Source organism: Lepisosteus platostomus, chromosome 11 (assembly GCF_059453375.1).
Source record: "Lepisosteus platostomus isolate fLepPlt1 chromosome 11, fLepPlt1.hap1, whole genome shotgun sequence".
NCBI classification, from domain to species: domain Eukaryota; kingdom Metazoa; phylum Chordata; class Actinopteri; order Semionotiformes; family Lepisosteidae; genus Lepisosteus; species Lepisosteus platostomus.
This window is the reverse complement of record NC_142621.1, coordinates 24,627,759-24,653,057: the sequence shown is the minus strand read 5'-3', so window position 1 is coordinate 24,653,057 and position 25,299 is coordinate 24,627,759.

Below are 25,299 nucleotides of genomic sequence, written 5' to 3'. Positions count from 1 at the left end.
CAACTATAATCAATTATAATTTAAGTGGTTTCTAAATCAAAACAATTGCATTATCATAAAAGCCATGTTGTTTTATATCGCAACTGCTACCAACGGTAAAAATGTTGCAGTTAAAATTTACCTTTCTAATTATTTACACCATTCTGGTGAGTGTCAATGAATGCAATTCTCCCACCATCATGTTTATTTGCCTCAGCAACAGCCCTTGAAAAAACCTAGAAAATACAATATATTACTTTCAGTTAACCACAATAGGTACATTTACAGTATGTAGAAATGCTACAATGACTTTAAATTTAATATTATATGATTGTGGTATTCTGTCACTTTTTAAGATACCTTAGGCTAAATTGATTTCTTCAGCATAGAATAGGTAAACTAAATGAATTAGCAAACCTGTAAATAAACACCAGCCAGCTAATTAGAGGTCTGAGAAACCACTGACTGTTTGCAAACTGATATTGCACTTATGTCCTTTATTACCACACTACCTAGAAAAAAAGGTAAAAATAGCTAAAAGTAAAAAAAATGCATAATAGGAAACAAAAAACAAAACAAAAAAAGCCCTCTTATATGAATAACTTAAAATTTGAGAAATAGAATTTGGATTTAAATATAACCAATCTTGGTACTGTATATTAACAAATGCCATTAATGCAGCCATATCACCCTGCAACTCACAACTGGCAACCCACTGAAGCTAAGCAGGTGTGAGCCTGGTCAGTACCTGGATGGGAGACCTCCTGGGAAAAACTAAGGTTGCTGCTGGAAGAGGTGTTAGTGGGGCCAGCAGGGGGCGCTCACCCTGCGGTCCATGTGGGTCCTAATGCCCCAGTATAGCGATGGGGACACTATACCGTAAACAGGCGCTGTCCTTCGGATGAGAAGTAAAACCGAGGTCCTCTGTGGTCATTAAAAATCCCAGGGTGCTTTTCCAATTGGCCCTTACCAATCATGGCCTCCTAATAATCTACATTACTCTGCTCTCCTCCCCACTGATAGCTGATGTGTGGTGAGCGTTCTGGCGCACTATGGCTGCCGTCACATCATCCAGGTGGATGCTGCACATTGGTGGTGGTGGAGGGGAGTCCCCATTACCTGTAAAGTGCTTTGAGTGGAGTGTCCAGAAAAGTGCTATATAAGTGTAAGCAATTATTAATTATTATTATATTTTCTTCTTTAGAAGACTGTTGTGTTGTATCCACTCGATCAGTTGGCTATTCACTCTCTGGTTTGTCAAACATCACACTTCTAAAACTATACTAATGACATAAAATGTGGTGCAATTATCTTCATATATTGTGCCTAGTATTGCCGTACAAGTGACCATAAAGGTTCACGGTATAACAACAGCCAAAGCAAACACTTGAACTTGCATTTTTAAGTCTCACTCTTTTCAAGGTCCCTTGACATTTCCAGTTCTAAAAATTAATTTTAAGGTAAATATTGATAACTTTACAAATTTGCCTTCTTACAGTGCCCAATAATAAAAGATATGAATGGGGTCTTTTGTTATTTTGTTACAATTTACAGCAACATTATACATCCATCTACAAACTTTTCAGATGCCAATGTAATAGCTATAGCTGGTTGTTTCAATGTATCTTTTGGCAAGCTAGGAAAAGCTTTTCCACCTGAAGCCAATGGCATTTATTTTTGCAATTAGAGACAAATTTCACACTCGAGTTATACACTATTATATGATGGAATGTATGCTTTATTTTAGCAGGTCATATGGAAACCTTAAAAAAAACAACCAAAAAACATCTGCAACCTTAACAGCGAAGGAGCTGGAGCCAGCACTTACAGCACAAAGCCAGAACCAGTGTCACAGGTGCCCCCATAACCCCCCAAAAAGAACAGGTACAGTAAAAAAAATGCTTCCTTTCCTATGAGTGAGCCTTTATTAGTGAGTCTTTAATCTACTGTATATCTAGGGATATAAAGATCAGAACGTACGCATAAGATCTAATTCCATAAAAAATGTTACATACATTATTTTGAGCTTCCTGCTTCACAGGACATACTCCACATCATCCTGATTAGATAAGCGGTTACTGAAAATGGAAGGATGGTTGAATATTTACATCTTCTTTTTTACTTTTTTATAAGTGCTCTGGGATTTTTTTTTTCAGACATGACTGTGTAATCACCAGCTGCTCACATGAAGATTGCAAAGCTAAAGGCAATACTCCAGGTTGAAAAAAGCAAAGTTAAAAAGATGGAAGATATTATCAAGGACCTTCAAGCAGACAAGGATTTTCTGCAAATGCAACTCGGTAACAGTTGCTCTGGTTTGTTTATAATTCCTCACAATTATATAATGTTTTTCATCCAGAGATGATGAAACATCCATGTTTCTGTTTAATTTAAATTTTGGGTTGCATTTAGGTTGCACGAGGTTGAGTTGAATACTTTGCGTTAAAGAAAAAAAGCTTAAGTAGGTTGCTACTGTAGGACATTTCTACTTAGAGTCAGAAAAATTAACTGAAGATGATTTAACTTCTCCTGTAAGATTATTTGCTTTGAATGTGATTTCTATTTTATACATAAGAATAGCCAAAATGTCTAATACACTTAGTATACATTTATTCAGTAAACTGTGATTTATATCAATAAAGTGGTAATTGGTGTTTAATGACCTAGTTTCACATATTAGTGAATAATTTATAAAATGCCCCATATACGTATGCTGTACTGTGTTTTGCTTATAGTAAATATAAATGTATCTTAAATGTGTAACAGGGTACTGAATTGAGCTATACTCAGATTTAAAAAAGTTTTTTTAATCATACTGTATACAGCATGCTCTTTTTTTCATTACACAGTGAAAAGAGTCAGCTGTGTTATTCAGTATTATCAGAAGGCTCTCCATGAATTCAAGAAGTCTTGTTTAATGAGAAGAGCTTTTGAAAAAGTGCATGCTGATCAGAATCCTCCCAAACTACCTATTGCTAGCTGACTACAGTGGTCATTATACTGTTGTAATTGATTCTGAAAATGCTCAAATGAAACAAAAAAACTTCTTCCAAAGAACATGACATTTAGTCAACTTAAGGAAGTGTGCAGTATGTACTGTATATTTTACCATTTCTTGTGGTTCTAATAATTGTATTAACATTTTTAATTGCACTGTTGTACATAAAAATCTCCATTGTGTGTGCATTTCAAATGGCTGTTAAGGCATTTGGTTTAAATTGTTTATTCAGCAACACTTTATAAGGATGCACATTAATAGCTACAGAAAATAAAATATACTTACTAAACAATCAATTTGCATGAAAAGACATTCAATTAAAATTATATGGTTTATTTAGAAACCATTGGTGTAAAGTTGAAAATAGATGATTAAAAAGCTTTAATGCGCATCATTATGAAGTGATACAGTTAACATTTTTATCTTCATGATATGTTTTGTTTTTGATTTTATGAAAATGTTTTATAAAAAATGTTTTAATGGTTGCATTAGCATTAATATAATAAGCTTTCATATAATACTTACAGTAGTTACTGAGTGGCTTTGTAATTTTAATATGCTATGGCACAGCCATTTAATTTTATTTTGATGTCTTAATATATGTTGGATTGTTATTAAATTTATATTTCAATAAACCTTATTGGAAATGTGTCTTATTTTCCTTTTATTATATATGTTTTTTTTTTTTGTGCTGCATTAGCGCTCAGTGATATGACAGCTGAATCCAATGTCACTTTCTTTGAATTGCACAAAAGCTGTTATGGAGCTTTTTATATACCTGTGGCAATATTATTACCACTGGAATAAGGGCTTATAACAGTGATTTTGACAGCTAAATCCTGGGATATTACAACACTGGCAAGAGATTCCGTAACACTAAACATTTAGTCAAGTTAGATCAGCACTGTCCAAATTATTGTGTAATGCACTTTTGACAACATGCAGTTAAAAAATAAGGACACTGTTGGAATGTGCAACCTGTCTACTAGAATGGTTCAGGCAATGTCTGTTATGCCATCTATGGCTCTGGCAAACATACCATTTTCAGAAACAATTATATTGACACATGAGTTGCTGTTTGGTACCGCAGAGCACAATTACATGTGTGTCCACATCCCAGAAGAAGCAAACAAAACTGAAAAGTGAGTACTGTATGTCAGTATGAGGACCTAAAGTTCCATCACCAGCTCATTCCTAGAAAGAGAAATGGCATCATAAGTGCACCAACAGAAGGGTTGCATAAGTCCATAAACAATTACCTTAGTGACATGACATGCAGAGTTCTCAAACGTGTCATAACACAGTTTTTTTACAATGTTGGTTATTTCCTTGTATGCATTCATTTTGTCAATTTCTGCTTCATAAAGCTGTGTGTCACATGACATACACTGTATAGTCACATGTGTCATACCCACAGCTTTAAATATTGCTAAATTGAATGTTGTGATGTTGTGACCTCTTATGCACGTCATGTAATTTGTGCATGTCTGTATAAAACCTTGTACATGTGATTATAAAGGCTTGTGTAGCATTTATGAAGAGATTATGAAGCCTTTATGTAGCAACATTTACAGTAAATAATGTGTTACCAGATTCAGTAACATCAGTCACACACTAAAGCATTAATGTATGCATGCATGTAAACAGATGAGCAAACTCTGTACAAACCTAGCAAATTCCTTGTCATCCGCATACTGCTTGACAACTGTCAAAGATAGTTAAAATGCAAACTTGCAATGGCTCTAAAAAAGTGTTTACCACATACAGTATGTAACAAAAACAGACTAGTAAAAGTACTAATACAAGTAGCTTTTACCCCGAGTGTAAAGCAGCTATGAACAATTCTGGATCTTTATGTTGACTACAAAATGTTTTTTTGCCCTAGATGATCAGCATCCAATCCATTTAAAAACTTTCTGGCTCATCTGCTGCCCATGAATTGTATTAAATTAGATTTCATGGGCTTTTGCTTAAAACTCTTTCAGTTTCAAAATCTGCTCTTTCAATTATACTGAACATTACCTGTTTATGTCTATAGAGATTTTAGTTTAATCAGTTTATTGTCTTACAAATATAAGTTAGCAATGGTGCATTAAAGAATACATATATTTGAGAGTGCCAATTAAAAAAAAAATCTTTACTTTGCCTTAAAATAACTGTGATATGATTGTGTCTAACTGTAACACCCTTATTTATTTACATGAATGATTAGTGTAATCACCTGACCGTAAGAAACCCATACTGTACAATGAACTAACAGCACTTATGTAACTGAAAAAATAATTTGGCTATTTATTTCTCTACTCTATTTGGGGGTTAGGGTGGGGGGTGGGACAGGCACTAGACCCTGTAGGAATTTGGTTTGACAACCCTGTTCTAAATCAAAATCTCAGTCCATTGTTAACATAGCATATAGAATGGTGTTTAAACTTTTTATAACAAATATTGTTATATGTAATGTATGTCTTGCCAACTAAACCTTTTTGGCAGTTTTAGGTGCTTGATGAAGAAAATCTAAAAAATTGTGGATTTTGCAGAAATATTGTGTCTGATGATTTTGTTCCGCAGAAGTTAGCATTGCTGCGTCATAGCTCTGGTGTCCTTAGTTTAATTGCAGACCTGGGGTGGTATCTGCATGGAGTTTCTATGTTCTCACCGTGTTTGTGTGGGTTTTTGACAGGTGTTCCAGTTTCCTCTTACAGTCCAAAGACATACAGTAATAATAGGTTGGTTTTGCTAAAATTGACCCTGGAGTGAGTGTGTTCTGGTCAGTGTCTGTGTGTGCCCTGCATTGGACTAGCATCCCCTCCATGGTGTATCCTGCCTTGAGCTTACCAGGATAGGCTTTGGCTCCCCCATGACCTTGTATTGGATAGCTGTAAGAAAATGGATGGATAATATTTTCCATTTGGTTTTATTGACATGTGGCAGAGTGCTTGTTATTTTTTCTTTCTTTCTGAATGTGAAATACTCCAATACTTCCCATTACCCTTCTGGTATGTTTGAGAGAGTGTATGTGATATGAATGAAGTGTGAATGATACTTACCCTTTTGTTGTTTCCCCAAAAATCACTGCAGTGTTTTTTCCCAGCGTTGGAGTTTTGTTTTGTGTTGCTCAAGATGGCCACCAGTCACCTTTCCTGTTTGTAGTATCACACAAATGATCTTAAAGGGAAAGGTTACTGGTGAGCCATCTATAAATAACTGATGTTAGGTTAGTTGTTTTGTTTTCCCTATTTTTGGTGCAATAAATCTAGTTTTGTTTGCATGTGAAGACTACCTGTGGGAGTTTCTTTTCTTTTGAGCCAAGCCTGGTCACTTGGCCAGTGACATGACACTTCACCCTTTTCTTTAAAAAAACAAAACATTGTTGACAATTCTTCTGTGTAATCTTAATATTTATATAATTATATTAGAATATTTGAAATACTGCACTGGTTCTTGTCACAATTTCAGATTTATTTCTACCTTATAAATACATAATGTGTTTGCTTGTTTTTGCCAAATATAAAACAGATTGAACTGTACAGTACATGCTGTCAAGAAAAGAAGTACATTTTGACCATTTTTAATTAAAAAAATGTATTAAAAACTGAATGTTTAATCTTAATTAGGGAACACGATGTGGCTGGAAACAGGCTTCAAGTATAACTTCAGTTTATAATCAGCAAGTATATCTGATAGCCTTTGTAATCCACAATGAGAATTGCACAGTATTCTGGTCCTATAGTACATCTGCTGCACAATGAGCCATTTGTAAAAACTCCATTAATGAGCTCCAAACTTGAAGGTTCACTAATCCCACTCTCTTACTAATGCTTATCCTATCTAAGTCTTTGAGAGAGCAATGAAAACTGGTAGTTTATCACTGTGTTCATATATTGTTTATTGCTATGAGCTAAGTAAAGTGGCTTTACCAGGATGACTGTGTTATTTTATCCCAGATTTACCAGATGTCTCCTTCTCACAAAGGAACTGTTAAACTACATCCTTCTTTACATGAGCCAGTATTGCCATTAAAGGTGGGAAGAACAAAAATTGTAGAATATCTGTCACAATAATGTTCTCAGGGACCCTGGATTAGGTCCTAGCACAGACAGACATGAATGCCGAATAGCTTAATTGATTTGTTTAATTAAATTTTACACTTTCTTTCAATTAGCTGAAGAACTGCACAGTGCAAGGAAGCAGGAAACGGATAAGTAGGCACAGGCAATTTCTGCCTCAGGACAAAATAAATTAATGAATAAATGTGAGGTGTGTACACAAATGCAGAAAAGAGAAGGCAAATTGATTTTAGTATTGAACAATCTATCCCCAAAGGAATGCATATGAAGTGCTACTCCACTATTATTATTTCATTATTGGAACTACTTATCATGGGAATCATTTTTATGTGTATTCTATAATCATTGTTCTCAAATGTTTAAGCACAGACTTGTCCAAATTAATATACAGCCTCCATAAAAACCTTATAAGAAAAAAGACCCCCGTAATCCATAGAATATGTGACAATCCTTTAAAAATTAGAATTCTGAAGAATCTGAATTGTAAAAATATCGTAAGAGTTGTCGTTAACCACCTACTCACGTATAGGGGGTGGGTTTACATTAATAAAATCCTGTATCATACTATTACATCTTTTAAAAATCTATTTTTTTGAATTATTAGCAAAGGGTGGTAAAATATGGACATTTAATGTCAGTGAGAATAACCCTGAGAGAGATAAATGTAATGATTCTGAATGATTGTAACCGTTTACAGATGCCTAGATTTTTTAAAAACATTATGAATAGACTGTTCTCTCACTTGTTATAGAGAGGTACTGGTACCCAATATCACATTACAGCAATGTAATCAATGCATATTGAATATTGTACCATTTTCTGGAACTGCTAAGTGCTGTTAGAATACCATATGGCAAAAACAAAGACTTACTGTTAAGCCATGCTGTATTGATTTTCAAACTGCAACAAATACTGCAATGTGTATATATTATCATAAGAGATAATTATAAAGTTCTGTTCACTCCATTTAAAGGTTAATACAGGGAAGGCTGGTTACAACTTATTAGAACGTATAGATGAATGTCCCTTTGAAAGCACATTGCTTCTTCTTTTTCCAATTAAGAATTTAAGTTGTATACTCTTTAGACTTTTAATAATTTTTAACTGTGTATTACAGCATATTAGTCATTAAACATTAAAAAGTTGGTATATTTTATAAAAGCAAGATTGCTCAGTTGGGCAAAAGTACACAACCTTTCACCTTCATCATAAATATTTTAATTATGCATAAATATTTGATGCATCAAAGGCTTTAACTTGGTAACTTGCATGGGTTCTGGTTTTAAAGTGCTTGTTCTAGCATTATTAAGCTTATATTCTGTACTTCATAAAAAGTTATAAGGTTTTATCCTTTTCTAAGAATACGTAGTAAGAACACCACTTGCTGTTATTGTAAAAAGATACATTTTGAAGTGATTTAACATCACTTGATAGTTATATGAATATGGATTTATGTAACTAAGCAGCTAAAATATCACAGGTGGACATTTCGGAAACATTTTGACATCCGTTTCTTTTTAAAAAACGTTTATTCTCCTTGTAGTGGTAATGGACAAAGCACTGCACCTAATGGTTCAAAGCGCGATCAGAGTATTACTTTCGGTTTGTTTCTTATATAGTGAATACATAAAAATAGTCCACTATTATAGCTTGTTGTTGGTTCTGACGTGAATTTGTGTATCTGGATAAATTAAGTGATGTTATTGTGATTAAGGTTTTCTTTGTGAAATTCTTTAAGTTAAACAAAGGAGGGAAGAAGGATTATTTTTACACTCCAAGATTCTGACTGATTTAATTCCCCTCATTTAGCTGAAATGGGTAAAGAAATCATGCAGTAGTTAGATGTAACGGGAGGCGCTCTGTATTATTAACAGACACTCTGACTCAAACCTGTGTTGTACAGTGATATAGATGTGGGTAATTTCATCACCATTAAACAATGTGCTTATTGCTAAACTAGAAATTAGACACAATAAGAGTATTATTGGACAATGTTGTGTGGCTCTGGCAAAATTTCTCTGTAAACTGAAGAATTATAGATGAGGCACGTTGTGTATTGCCTCTTTTTACACTTGTAAGAACATTCCAATGTTAATGCGACACGGTAGATATTATTAATAAGCTTTTAAATCTGAAGCTGTTAACTCTACTTAACACCTGCATGTCAAGATCATGGTTTCAAAATTAAAAAAAACATCAAACCTTTGATTGGATGAGAACATCATGATTGTTTCGCAAGGATGTGAAACATGACAATTTGTTACAGTTACCATCAAGATACATTTTTTTTGTGTGGCTGCTGTAGTGGCTCGCAATGGCTGGATAATAAACACTTCAAAATATCAGTCTGTCCATGGGGGGAAGGGGGGAGCTCTCCTTGACAGCTGACACTCCTCCATACGCTTAAGTGAATTTTTTTTTAAAAACGCCAATGTAAACGTCATATTTACAATTTGTTGAAAATAAAAATGTAAAGTTCTCTAAAGCTTTCTCAGTCAAGAATGAGAATTCACGTAGGGAGTTGCATAGGCATTGTAGGCATCAAAAATTCAGCTAAAGAGGAAAGAAAATGCTTTCAAAGAAAACAATGTTTCGGGTGTGAAGAATACAGATCCCCAATTCAATTGCAGCCTAAACCTGGCCCCACACACCCTGCCCCCGCTGTGATTGGAATATACACAAAAAAACCTGAAAGATTTATAATAGATGATCAGGTGTTTCGCAGACATAGGGATACTACGGACAGTAATTCTGGCTTTATGAGCTCACACCTGGGATTCGATTAATTAAAAATATTTTTAAAAAAATGCACCAGGTACTAGATCTTGTTTATATTAAACTTATATCACTGGGAAGTGGTGGATGGTTAGTGGACGGTGCACTATTTTGTCAGCAACCTGCTTACAGATGCAGCCATTCAAAATGGGTGAGGTATTTCGCGCCATACCGCGACACGCCCACCGGGGTATCACGCAGTTCACGTGTGTCACGTGACTAACTATCCGGCGTCGCCTTGTAAAACTGCCAGGGGGAGCTTAACCTCTCATGTACAGCATTTGAGCCTTTGATTTTGAACTGTGTATTACATTATGTTAATCATCAGTCATTAAAATGTTGGTATATTTTATGAAAGCAAGATTGCTCAGTTGGACAAAAGTACACAACCTACCTTTATCAGAAATATTTATGCATCAAAGCCTTTACTGAAGATATTACTAATAGTATTAATAATGGATGACTTTGGACAAGCTGTATACTCAAAGTATAATTTCTTTAGCACATTTGTACAAGCACTTGGAATCTGTCCAAGCCATACTTTGTCAGGCATTTTGTTTTACTTCAACAGGCATAAAAACTTCCTTGCTTTTAACAGGGCGTTTCATAATTTCTAACTACTAGAGCTTAAAATATCACAAGGATCCTCAAGAGCACAGCAAAGAGTGTATTAAAAGACACTTGCATTTATCAACACTTTCTTTTCTGCCAGTGGCCAGCTGCCAGTGCACCTCTACATACCCGACCACCACTGCATCACACAGCTGCCAGCGCACTTCACCGTACCAGGCCACCACTGCGTCACACCACACAGCTGCCAGCGCACTTCACCGTGCCAGGCCACCACTGCGTCACACCACACAGCTGCCAGCGCACTTCACCGTGCCAGGCCACCACTGCGTCACACCACACAGCTGCCAGCGCACCTCACGGTGCCAGGCCACAACTGCGCCACACCACACAGCTGTCAGTGCACCTCACCGTGCCAGGCCACCACTGCATCACACAGCTGCCAGCGCACCTCACTGTGCCAGGCCACCACTGCGTCACAACACACAGCTGCCAGTGCATCTCTACATACCCGACCACCACTGCATCACACAGCTGCCAGCGCACCTCACCGTGCCAGGCCACCACTGCGTCACATAGCTGCAAGCGCACCTCACCGTGCCAGGTCACCACTGCATCATACAGCTGCCAGGGCACCTCACCGTGTCAGGCCACCACTGCGTCACACAGCTGTCAGCGCACCTCACCGTGCCAGGCCACCACTGCATCACACAGCTGCCAGCGCACCTCACCGTGCCAGGCCACCACTGCATCACAACACACAGCTGCCAGTGCACCTCTACATACCCGACCACCACTGCATCACACAGCTGCCAGCGCACCTCACCATGCCAGGCCACCACTGCATCACATAGCTGCAAGCGCACCTCACCGTACCAGGCCACCACTGCATCATACAGCTGCCAGCGCACCTCACCGTACCAGGCCACCACTGCGTCACACCACACAGCTGCCAGCGCACTTCACCGTGCCAGGCCACCACTGCGTCACACCACACAGCTGCCAGCGCACTTCACCGTGCCAGGCCACCACTGCGTCACACCACACAGCTGCAAGCGCACCTCACGGTGCCAGGCCACCACTGCATCACCCACCTGCCAGCGCACCTCACCGTGCCCGGCCACCACTGCATCACACAGCTGCCAGCGCACTTCACCGTACCAGGCCACAACTGCGCCACACCACACAGCTGTCAGCGCACCTCACCGTGCCAGGCCACCACTGCGTCACAACACACAGCTGCCAGTGCACCTCTACATACCCGACCACCACTGCATCACACAGCTGCCAGCGCACCTCACCGTGCCAGGCCACCACTGCGTCACATAGCTGCAAGCGCACCTCACCGTGCCAGGCCACCACTGCATCATACAGCTGCCAGGGCACCTCACCGTGTCAGGCCACCACTGCGTCACACATATTTCAGCACCATATATTTCATGGATATTATGGAATATAATGGATGGATATCTTAGTTATCTTTCTAGTTCACAGGTTTGCATGCATAATTTAATTTTGAAAGCCACTGAGACATCAGGTACTACTGTTGTATTTATGAAAAAGAAACAAAACAAAAAACATACTAACAACTGTGCCATCCTACTCCTTAGTTAATACATTTTATTATTCATAAACAGTTAACATTGTTAGCAAAATATTTTGAATTATATTTAACCCTATTTTTTCTTTAGTTTTGTATTTAACTTATTATATGATAGTCAGACTTAATGTATATTTGAACAATGAAAATATATTTTCACAAGATTTTACATTAAGCACTTAAAATTAATATGGTTAATAATAGTAAACTGTAACATGCTGTAACAAGATCGGTTAAACTGCGAAGAAAATGCTTTCAGAGAAAATGTTTCAGGTGTGAAGAACATAGATCTCCAATGCAATTTCAACCAAACCTGTTCCCACACACCCTGCCCCCACTACCATTAAAATATACACAAACATTTTAGCGTTTCATTCTGAGCAGAAGACCCTCACACCTGAAGAGTGCTGGCTGTGACGAATTAAACCGGTTTTACAGGTTTCAATCACAGACCATGTGACATGGGAGTCAGGAAACTACAGTAACACACAACCAAAATCCGCAATATGGAAACAGAACCTGTGTAATTGTTGATAGATGATGTACTCGTAACATTTTTTCAAGACGAACTACAACATTTAAAAAATGACTTGTATGTACTTGATATCTCTAATCAATCCACGGGTCCCAGCACAAAACGAAACTAAAACGCATAACGTTTCGCGCTTCTTATTAGTTGCTCAAAAGTAATTTGACCGTATGAAATGCATAATATAAACCTAGAAACATATAGGTGAGCAGTACTTAAGCACTGTAGTATCGGTGTTAAGACATACCTCTCAAATACTGTAAATCAAGTTTAAAATATCTCAAGACCGATTCTGGTCATAATGAAACCATGTTTCGTGTATGTTTTCTTTTTCATCTTGAAATAACTCATTTCTAAATACCTTTTTCACTGTTAACATCTTGCAGCAACTCTGCGACAAAATATACACTCTAACAGTTCATCCTGCTACCAACATTAAATAAAACAAATCTTAAGATTTCTATATTTATGTCTTTATTTAGTGGTTTCATTAGTGACAAAGGCTAAACTTTCTTGGAAAAATCTATTTCATGTGTTGCGGAAAAAACTGACTTGCTTTAACAAAATATGTTTACAAATCCTTTCACCTGGCATTTTCGTAGTTAGAAATTATGGAACGCTCTGTTAAAAGCAAGGGAGTTTTTATGTCCGTTGCAGTTCTTTTGCAACATGAATATAATTATATCGTTATCAATTTCTTGAGATACGCGATTCCATATTATATTCCCTTTTAATCAAATTCTAAAAGTATGCTTGTTGACTCCGGTATCACGTTAGTTAAAGACTTTCGAAGCTTACAATGTTTAGGGAGAAATGGAATACTGGTGTGTATTTTTTTCTTTAAAGTACCGAGACCAGCCATATACTGTATGTTTATGTTCCAAAATTAATATCGTTTATGGCCTTCACACGCGTTACAGTATGCTCCTATTCTTTTTATGCTCAGCTACAGATTTCCCTTCAGTGGTAAAATTAGATATGAATATTCAATACTTAAACGGGCACAGTTAAGACATTAAATATACATATACATACTGTATACAGTACAGTTTGCATACGGTAATATGTTTATGTTACGCGATTAAAAAATAAATAAATAAAAATGAAAAGTCCAGCACCAGCTGGATTCGAACACACAACCTGCCAGTTGGTAGTCACGCACCTAGACCAGTAGGCTACAAGACAGCTCGCATAAACAGGCAGGTGAAACAGCCCTACACAGCCCTGTCGCAGTACACGGATATAATCATACCGTTATTAAATTCTTGAGATACGCGATTCCATATTATATTCCCTTTTAATCAAATTCTAAAAGTATGCTTGTTGACTCCGGTATCACGTTAGTTAAAGACTTCGAAGCTTACAATGTTTAGGGAGAAATGGAATACTGGTGTGTATTTTTTTCTTTAAAGTACCAAGACCAGCTATATACTGTATGTTTATGTTCCAAAATTAATATCGTTTATGGCCTTCACACGCGTTACAGTATGCTCCTATTCTTTTTATGCTCAGCTACTAAGATTTCCCTTCAGTGGTAAAATTCAATATCTACAACGGGCACAGTAAAGACGTTTACAGTAAGTCTTTCTACGACAGACCAACGGACCACGAGTGCCCCTGTCGGTCAACCAATCACGCACCGCGGTATTTTGCGTCATCGCGCGTCACGATGCACGACGCCGTAGCCAATTACCTCCGGTAAACTGGAAGAACGAATGTTAAGAAAAAACAGGATATTTGATTGCTGGTTGCCTTATATTTATTTTTAAAAATGAAATAAAAAATAAGATACAATGACATGTTCTTGCCTAACTCAAACATTGGGTGACTTTAAAAGCTGTAAAATGTGGTTTAGACAGCAGAAAGTCACCTTGCTCTTACAAGCGGCTCTGTTTAGCAGAGTTTGTGTAAACACAACACCCCTTTTGAATGGCACTTTTCATTCCCCCCTTGTGCGAGATGACAATGGTGGAAACAGGTTTTTTATTTTACTGGGAGTGTGAACATTGAGTGAGCACTGGGGCACACAGTGAGACTACCACAGTGAGATTACTGAGATGGATAGTTTTAGTAAATATGTTGACAAATATCTGAATTTTTGCAAGATAAAACTGTATCCAGCTTTGAATCTGCTACATGACCTTGTACCTTTAAAGCAGAGAAGACTGCACAAAACTTTTCCGGCTCTGTATGTCGCTCAAGGCATTTCTCTTTGACACTTTCTTTAGTAATAGAAGTTGGAAGACGCCTCTCACCTGCCCCTTCCCTTTGCCTGCCTCACCTGTTCCCATTTTTAACCATTCTGTGTCCGAATCGCAGAGGATTGCTGGCTCTGTGTCATTTGTTCACAAAGTTATTGACATCAGAAACATTGTGTCTCATAAATAGGTATTTACAGTAAACAAGCAAAGCTTATGAAAACTGATGAAAAAAATGACCCTGCAAAAGATACAAGTATCTTGAAATTATTAAAATAATGCTGTTAAGAATGACCAGACACATTATTATAGTTTCAGTGTAATTTTTAATACCGCTTTGTTATTCTCGATTCTAATTACAATATATACGATATTGTTTTAAGGCTTAAGGTGTCTGTTAAATTGTCCCACTGATTAAAGTATTTTGAATTAAACCGGTTGAACAGTTGACAGTATTCACATTTAATTCGTTTTTATTATTAATATAACATTGAATATGTAATAATATAGTTACAAAAAACCCATGTTTATATAGTGTGTATGATACTTCATTATGAGTCAAATTAAAAATAAAACCTGTTTACAAAGAAAGTGGATTACAGTAATACTACCAGCTATATAAATACATATTGTAACGCTTACGGCCGACAGGTACTGTGTAAGAGCCGGCGTACCAGAGCAGGTGACGTCACCGCCCTTCCCTGTGATAGCAGGACTACAGCTACTGGGCTGTGGAGAGATCTCTCTTTGGCTCACCGGGCTGGGTCGCTGCAGAGAGACATGGGAGTCCTGGGTTCGAGCCCCTGACAGTGGGGGGCTGACCTAATGTGGCAAGGGTGCCCGCCTGAGCCCCTGTTGCGTTACATTGGTGTCAGAGCGGGGTGGGATAGCCCTTCGCCGGGGACGGCGATTTAAGCGGGGGAGAGTTTAACGCTTACGGCCGACAGGCACTGTGTAAGAGCCGGTGTACCAGAGCAGGACGTCACCGCCCTTCCCTGTGATAGCAGGACTACAGCTACTGGGCTGTGGAGAGATCTCTCTTTGGCTCACCGGGCTGGGTCGCTGCAGAGAGACGTGGGAGTCCCGGGTTCGAGCCCCCGACGGTGGCGGGCCAACCTAATGCGGCAAGGGCACCCGCCTGAGCCCCCGTTGTTTACAAAGAAAGTGGATTACAGTAATACTACCAGCTATATAAATACATATATTAAATTCTTAAATTAATATCGTTATTAATTTCTTTAGATATGTGATTCCATATTATATTCCCTATTAATCAAATTCTAAAAAGTATGCGTTTCTTTTACTGCTATAACGAGCGCAACTATTCATAGAAAGGGTTAATCACTAAACTTTGAAGGTGTTTTGATATTTAGAAATACCAACAAATTCAATATAGTGTCGACAATATTTACTATTTTAGTTTTTCAAAGAAATCTTTATTTGTTAAAAGAAAACTCACGGTGACAGCTGGGTTTGAACACCCAACCTCCAGCATGCAAGTCACACACCAAAGCCATTACACCAACGCGCCACTTAACATTATTCAAGATGGCGCCATGTTAGTGGCAGCCTGCTACAGCAGCTCCGTGTCTTTTTGTTGTCTTTTTGTTTCTTTCAGTTAGTTAATGCTAGTGTGTTAGTGTTTTTTCTTCATACCTTTGCCGGCAACTAGATTTGCGATCACAACATGATGGATACTAGGAAGCTGAGAAACTTTTTCTTGTTTTTTCTGATACTCGGACCTCTGTGGCTATCGAGTTGCAATGCCGATAGCCACAGAGGCATTGTCTACATGCGGGACCAGCTGATCGCGCTAGCGCGTCCGCCTCTACTCACTGGAGAGAAGCCATCGGTGCCGGAGGAGCTGAGGAGGAGAAGCCGAGGCTGTAGGGCTGGTGCGACGCGAAAGGCGAAGAGAAGGAGATTTAAACCCTACCTTCCTTCGATCATCATGGGAAATGTGCGGTCCTTAGCGAACAAGATGGACGAACTGGGAGCATTGGTGAGAAGCCAGAGGGAGTATCGTGAATGCAGTATCATGTGTTTCACCGAGACGTGGCTGCAGGAACTTATTCCGGACTCGAACGTTACCATCGGCGGCTTTCAGACGGTGCGGGCGGACAGAAATACCGAAAGCGGTAAGAGGAAAGGAGGGGGGCTCGCGGTGCTTGTAAACAACAGATGGTGTAATCCTGGACATATTCATGTTAAGGAGCGCGTCTGTAACCCGGACATTGAACTGGTAGCCGTAGGACTGCGTCCGTACTATCTGCCGCGGGAGTTTACATGCGCCATCTTTGTTGTTGTTTACATTCCACCTACGGCAAATGCAGAGGTAGCGTGTGACGTCATAAACACAGTCACAGCCAGGCTACAAACAAAGCACCCAAGCGCTTTTATAGCTATTTCAGGAGACTTTAACCACGTATCTATTTCCACCACTCTGCCTACTTTCCACCAGTTTGTTAAGTGCCCGACCAGGGAAAACAAAACACTGGACTTATTATATGCCAATGCTAAGGATGCATATAGTTCCACAGCCCTTCCCCCCCTTGGCAGATCAGATCACAACCTTGTCTTGCTTACACCACTATACAAGCCTATTGTCCAGCGCCAACCTGTGACCATGAGGACCGTGAGGAGATGGTCTCAGGAGGCTATGGAGGATCTACGTGGTGCTTTGGAGGCCACCAACTGGGATGTGCTGTGCGAACCACATGGGGAGGACATAGACAGCATGGTGGACTGTGTCACTGACTATATTAACTTCTGCGTAGACAACACCATCCCCACCAAAGACGTACACTGCTTTTCAAATAACAAACCCTGGATCACCAGCGACCTGAAGGCTCTTCTGAATGACAAGAAGAGAGCCTTTAGGAGGGGAGATAAGGAAGAGGTCAAGCGTGTACAGAGGGAGCTAAAGCAGAAGTTAAGAGAGAGCAAGGATGCCTACAGGAGGAAGGTAGAGGACAAGCTGCAAAGGAATAGGGCGAGAGATGTATGGAGCAGCATGAGAGAGATCACTGGCTTCAAACAGGCTGGGGTTGCAACAGAAGGGAACCTGGAGATGGCCAACAAGTTGAACCAGTTCTTTAACAGGTTTGATTCTGGGTCCTCTGTGGCGCAACACCCATCCCCCCACAGCCACACGCTCCCTAACCCTTCACAGCTGCAACTGCCCAACACCTCCTCCATCCCCCCACAAACATGGCCGCCTACAGCTACAACCCCCGACGGCTGCTCACCCACCCATCCCCCACAGCTGCCACTCTCCAACACCTCCGCCATTAACACCTCCGGCACTGAAAGCACTATGAGCATCATCCCCCGGGCCAGGCTGACCATCACAGCTGACCAGGTGAAGAAGGAGCTGAAGAGGCTGCACGGGGGTAAGGCCACAGGACCAGATAACATCTGTCCCAGAGTTCTGAGGGCCTGTGCTGATCAGCTGAGCGGAGTGCTCCAGCGACTGTTCAACCTGAGCCTGCGCTTGGAGAGAGTCCCGGTGCTCTGGAAGACATCATGCCTGGTCCCGGTACCAAAGAAAGGGCGCCCCTCTGTCCTCAACGACTACAGACCAGTTGCACTGACTTCTCACATCATGAAGACACTGGAGAGACTGGTCTTATCCCACCTGAGACCCATGGTCAGCTCATCACTGGACACCCTACAGTTTGCCTACCAGCCCAGTGTTGGTGTGGAGGATGCGATCATCTACATGCTGCAAAGGGCCTACTCACACCTGGACAGGGCTGGCAACACTGTAAGGATCATGTTTTTCGACTTCTCCAGTGCCTTCAATACCATCCAGCCCTTACTTCTAAGGAGGAAGCTGGAGGAGATGCAAGTCGATGACTCCATGACCTCGTGGATCACTGACTACCTGACGGGCAGACCACAGTCTGTGAGACTTCAGAACTGCGTGTCTGAACTGGTAGTGAGTAACACAGGGGCACCTCAAGGGACAGTTCTTTCTCCATTCCTCTTCACCCTCTATACTTCGGACTTTAAGTACAACTCAAAGTCATGCCACCTGCAAAAGTTCTCAGATGACTCTGCGATTGTGGGATGTATCAAGGGTGAGCAGGAGGAGGAGTACAGAGGACTGGTCAGCAGCTTTGTGGAGTGGTGTGGGGTGAACCACTTGGAACTGAATGTTACAAAGACAAAGGAACTGGTGGTAGATTTCAGGAGGAAAAAGGTCAAACCTACTCCTGTCTACATCCATGGGAGTGGCGTGGAGATGGTGGACTCGTACAAGTACCTGGGAGTGCACATCGACGATAGACTGGAATGGTCTAAGAACATCGAGGCCATCTATAAGAACGGACAGAGCCGACTTTACTTCTTGAGGAGGCTCAGGTCCTTCAATGTGTGTAGTAAGATGCTACACATGTTTTATCAGTCGGTGGTAGCGAGTGCCATTTTCTACGCAGTGGTGTGCTGGGGCTCTGGGATTAGAGCAGTAGATTCCAAAAGGCTGAACAAGCTCATCAGGAGAGCGAGCTCTGTCATTGGGTCTGACCTGGACCCCTTGGAGGTAGTGGCTGAGAGGAGAATGAGGTCCAAACTGGAGGCCATCATGGACAACTTCTCCCATCCCCTCTATGACAGGCTTGCAGGAATGAAGAGCACGTTCAGCAATAGACTGATTCACCCACGGTGCGACAGGGAGCGCTACAGGAGGTCATTCTTGCCGTCTGCCATAAGACTGTACAACGCATCCACCTTGCGTCTTGGCAGAGGCAACAGCGACAGTGACCTGTTTCTGGACTAAACGCATATACACATATACTGCTACATCTGTTCTCTTTCTTTTTCTTTTTCTTTTTCCCGTTTACAACCACTTTTGTGCAATATATGCCAGGGACCTGTGCAATACATTTATATTTATATTTATAGCTATGGTTACATCTATATTTATATTCATACGTGTGATACGATTTTCTGTGTACTGTTCTGTTCTAGTTTCCTCTTGTGTGTCCGGACTGTGAGTAACTCTTGTATTGTATTGTATGTATTGTACTATTAGTATATAATTCGTTACACTGTGGCTGTGTTGTGTGTGTTAAGCTGCTGTTGCACTGCAATTTCCCTCACGGGATCAATAAAGTATCTATCTATCTATCTATTCTGTAAGCTGTAGCTGAAAAGGGTAGGCAAAATGTTTTCAAGTAATCATGGGTGAATGAGGTAAACTGATGCAGATGTTTACAAAGAAAGTGTACTACTGTGATAATTTGAGCTATATGAATATAATTATATCGTTATTAATTTTTTAGATATGCGATTCCATATTATATTCCATATTAATCAAATTCTAAAAAGTATGCGTTTTTTTTACCGCGATAATGAGCACAAATATTCATAGAAAAGGTTAAAACATTATTACTTTTTATTAATTAATATAATATATTAATATAATATAACATTATATTAAGTATATCAACTTAATATAGTCAGAAGGAGCATGTAAAAACTTTTCAAAAATTTAAACTACTACCATTTAAACTACCAATACCAGCCATATACAGTTTACATAATATGTTTAGGTTCCTAAATAAATATCGTTTGTGACCTTCAGATGCGTCATGCTCCTCTTCTTTTATGCTCAGTTACTAAAATTTCTCTTTAGTTGAAAAATTCCATATTAATATTCAATATTAAGCAGATTCAAACATGCACAGTAAAGAGTTGAAATGATTAAGTAGTTTCACTTACAACTAATGCACCACGAGTGCCACTGTCGGTCATTTTGGCAAGTCAATCATGTACTGCAGTACAACTAGGTGAACTGTAGATAATTTTGCACGGTACGGGGTTGTACGTGCATTTTAAATGGCTGCATCTGTATTTCATCCTACAAACAAACATTAAAAAGATGCTTGGAAGTTTATTTCAGTAAAGAAAAAGAATTGAATATTATTTGATTGAATATATTACAATGCTTTTTCTGAACTTGGGGCATGACTAGTGAGCTAATTACTAGTGTACCATAAACTAAACCATAGCTACACAATTACAAAGAAATACACTTCTACATGTTGTAAAAATCAAGTATTTAAAATAAACCACTAATCGAATAAATCCTTCTAAAATTTTATTGTTATAAACAAACATTTCTTGACAACTTCTGGCCAACATTATTTGTATTTGAGGAAATTCTAAAATGCAAATTGATCATTTGTTCAATCATTAAACATGGATTTTTTATGCATAAGTCTAGTAGCAAATGTCAACAAACTCAGCAGATATGTGGAAAAAAGGCCGTTTCTATGCTAGAGATAGGAAAAAGGCACCAGTGAGCATTTTAAAGCTGTGCTGTATCAATGTGGGGACAGATAAACCTTAAAATGTGAAAATAGATGGAGAACTATTGAAAAATTGGAACTGAAAACAATAAGTAGCATCAATATAAATGATATGAAGAAAATAAGAATCACTCTCTTCAGTGAGTGTTTAAAATTATAAAATACATTCTGAAATTTGAATATGCAAATTAACGTTTAAAAGAGGAAGGGATTTCATTTGCAGAAATCAACAAGGAAGTTAAAGTATTCATGTAAGGTATCAGTTGGTGATGGGACAGTTGTGGAAAAAAATTAAAATTACTATGAAATAAAGTTTATGCTAAAATTTCAGGGTTAACAATTAAAGGTTATTCAAATTTAAAGTAAAATAAAAGCATAAATATTAAATGTTATTTAATATTCACAAGTTAAATCTGCAAGCTTTTGCATGTCTTAGTCTTTGAAGAGGGAACTGTACAGTTTTTGGCAGCTTGGAATGTTCACAGTTTCTCACTCTGCATCTTCACTGAAATGGAGTCTCTAGTCCCCTTGGGTTAATATTTATAGAATGCTCTTCTATAATGTAGACTCAATTTACAATTGAGCTGAAAAACAAAAGGTCAAAGATTTACAAAGAACAGAAGGTTTCTCTAACTTCAGCAGTTGTTGCTACGGGGTTTCAGAGAAATTAGATCATGTGTACTGTGACATACCACCAATTGTGTATCACATTATAAACTACTATAATATAAACAATTTCCCAATTTTGAATACGACATCAAAATAACATTATATGTTTGTTGCACTCTAACAAGCTGCATAAAGAAAAAGTAATTAAACGCAGGTGATAGAATTAATACAATTTATAGAATAAACAATACAGTGTATAACTGAATATAACATTCAATATGCAACAGAAATTAACATTTACTTTCTCAGCAAATACAGCACTTACAATATGATTTACAGTATATTGATAGAGGTGTAGCAGCATGAATTTTGGAACTTGATACAAAGCAATAATGCTGCTAGAAACATTGTTAATGTTCTCAAAATTTAAAACTTCAACTCTGAATCATTAAGTCCTTATAGTCTAATGTTTATTTTTGCAATGTATGGATTGTGTATTTAACTGAATGTCAAGAATCTAAGAATTTAGATTTTTTGGAAATATGGCGCCATGTTAGTGGCAGCCTGCTACAGCAGCTCCGTGTCTTTTTGTTGTCTTTTTGTTTCTTTCAGTTAGTTAATGCTAGTGTGTTAATGTTTTTTCTTCATACCTTTGCCGGCAACTAGATTTGCGATCACAACATGATGGATACTAGGAAGCTGAGAAACTTTTTCTTGTTTTTTCTGATACTCGGACCTCTGTGGCTATCGAGTTGCAATGCCGATAGCCACAGAGGCATTGTCTACACGCGGGACCAGCTGATCGCGCTAGCGCGTCCGGCTCTACTCACTGGAGAGAAGCCATCGGTGCCGGAGGAGCTGAGGAGGAGAAGCCGAGGCTGTAGGGCTGGTGCGACGCGAAAGGCGAAGAGAAGGAGATTTAAACCCTACCTTCCTTCGATCATCATGGGAAATGTGCGGTCCTTAGCGAACAAGATGGTCGAACTGGGAGCATTGGTGAGAAACCAGAGGGAGTATCGTGAATGCAGTATCATGTGTTTCACCGAGACGTGGCTGCAGGAACTTATTCCGGACTCGAACGTTACCATCGGCGGCTTTCAGACGGTGCGGGCAGACAGAAACACCGAGAGCGGTAAGAGGAAAGGAGGGGGGCTCGCGGTGCTTGTAAACAACAGATGGTGTAATCCTGGACATACTCATGTTAAGGAGCGCGTCTGTAACCCGGACATTGAACTGGTAGCCGTAGGACTGCGTCCGTACTATCTGCCGCGGGAGTTTACATGCGCCATCTTTGTTGTTGTTTACATTCCACCTACGGCAAATGCAGAGGTAGCGTGTGACGTCATAAACACAGTCACAGCCAGGCTACAAACAAAGCACCCAAGCGCTTTTATAGCTATTTCAGGAGACTTTAACCACGTATCTATTTCCACCACTCTGCCTACTTTCCACCAGTTTGTTAAGTGCCCGACCAGGGAAAACAAAACACTGGACTTATTATATGCCAATGCTAAGGATGCATATAGTTCCACAGCCCTTCCCCCCCTTGGCAGATCAGATCACAACCTTGTCTTGCTTACACCACTATACAAGCCTATTGTCCAGCGCCAACCTGTGACCATGAGGACCGTGAGGAGATGGTCTCAGGAGGCTATGGAGGATCTACGTGGTGCTTTGGAGGCCACCAACTGGGATGTGCTGTGCGAACCACATGGGGAGGACATAGACAGCATGGTGGACTGTGTCACTGACTATATTAACTTCTGCGTAGACAACACCATCCCCACCAAAGACGTACACTGCTTTTCAAATAACAAACCCTGGATCACCAGCGACCTGAAGGCTCTTCTGAATGACAAGAAGAGAGCCTTTAGGAGGGGAGATAAGGAAGAGGTCAAGCGTGTACAGAGGGAGCTAAAGCAGAAGTTAAGAGAGAGCAAGGATGCCTACAGGAGGAAGGTAGAGGACAAGCTGCAAAGGAATAGGGTGAGAGATGTATGGAGCAGCATGAGAGAGATCACTGGCTTCAAACAGGCTGGGGTTGCAACAGAAGGGAACCTGGAGATGGCCAACAAGTTGAACCAGTTCTTTAACAGGTTTGATTCTGGGTCCTCTGTGGCGCAACACCCATCCCCCCACAGCCACACGCTCCCTAACCCTTCACAGCTGCAACTGCCCAACACCTCCTCCATCACCCCACAAACATGGCCGCCTACAGCTACAACCCCCGACGGCTGCTCACCCACCCATCCCCCACAGCTGCCACTCTCCAACACCTCCGCCATTAACACCTCCGGCACTGAAAGCACTATGAGCATCATCCCCCGGGCCAGGCTGACCATCACAGCTGACCAGGTGAAGAAGGAGCTGAAGAGGCTGCACGGGGGTAAGGCCACAGGACCAGATAACATCTGTCCCAGAGTTCTGAGGGCCTGTGCTGATCAGCTGAGCGGAGTGCTCCAGCGACTGTTCAACCTGAGCCTGCGCTTGGAGAGAGTCCCGGTGCTCTGGAAGACATCATGCCTGGTCCCGGTACCAAAGAAAGGGCGCCCCTCTGTCCTCAACGACTACAGACCAGTTGCACTGACTTCTCACATCATGAAGACACTGGAGAGGCTGGTCTTATCCCACCTGAGACCCATGGTCAGCTCATCACTGGACACCCTACAGTTTGCCTACCAGCCCAGTGTTGGTGTGGAGGATGCGATCATCTACATGCTGCAAAGGGCCTACTCACACCTGGACAGGGCTGGCAACACTGTAAGGATCATGTTTTTCGACTTCTCCAGTGCCTTCAATACCATCCAGCCCTTACTTCTAAGGAGGAAGCTGGAGGAGATGCAAGTCGATGCCTCCATGACCTCGTGGATCACTGACTACCTGACGGGCAGACCACAGTCTGTGAGACTTCAGAACTGCGTGTCTGAACTGGTAGTGAGTAACACAGGGGCACCTCAAGGGACAGTTCTTTCTCCATTCCTCTTCACCCTCTATACTTCGGACTTTAAGTACAACTCAAAGTCATGCCACCTGCAAAAGTTCTCAGATGACTCTGCAATTGTGGGATGTATCAAGGGTGAGCAGGAGGAGGAGTACAGAGGACTGGTCAGCAGCTTTGTGGAGTGGTGTGGGGTGAACCACTTGGAACTGAATGTTACAAAGACAAAGGAACTGGTGGTAGATTTCAGGAGGAAAAAGGTCAAACCTACTCCTGTCTACATCCATGGGAGTGGCGTGGAGATGGTGGACTCGTACAAGTACCTGGGAGTGCACATCGACGATAGACTGGAATGGTCTAAGAACATCGAGGCCATCTATAAGAACGGACAGAGCCGACTTTACTTCTTGAGGAGGCTCAGGTCCTTCAATGTGTGTAGTAAGATGCTACACATGTTTTATCAGTCGGTGGTAGCGAGTGCCATTTTCTACGCAGTGGTGTGCTGGGGCTCTGGGATTAGAGCAGTAGATTCCAAAAGGCTGAACAAGCTCATCAGGAGAGCGAGCTCTGTCATTGGGTCTGACCTGGACCCCTTGGAGGTAGTGGCTGAGAGGAGAATGATGTCCAAACTGGAGGCCATCATGGACAACTTCTCCCATCCCCTCTATGACAGGCTTGCAGGAATGAAGAGCACGTTCAGCAATAGACTGATTCATCCACGG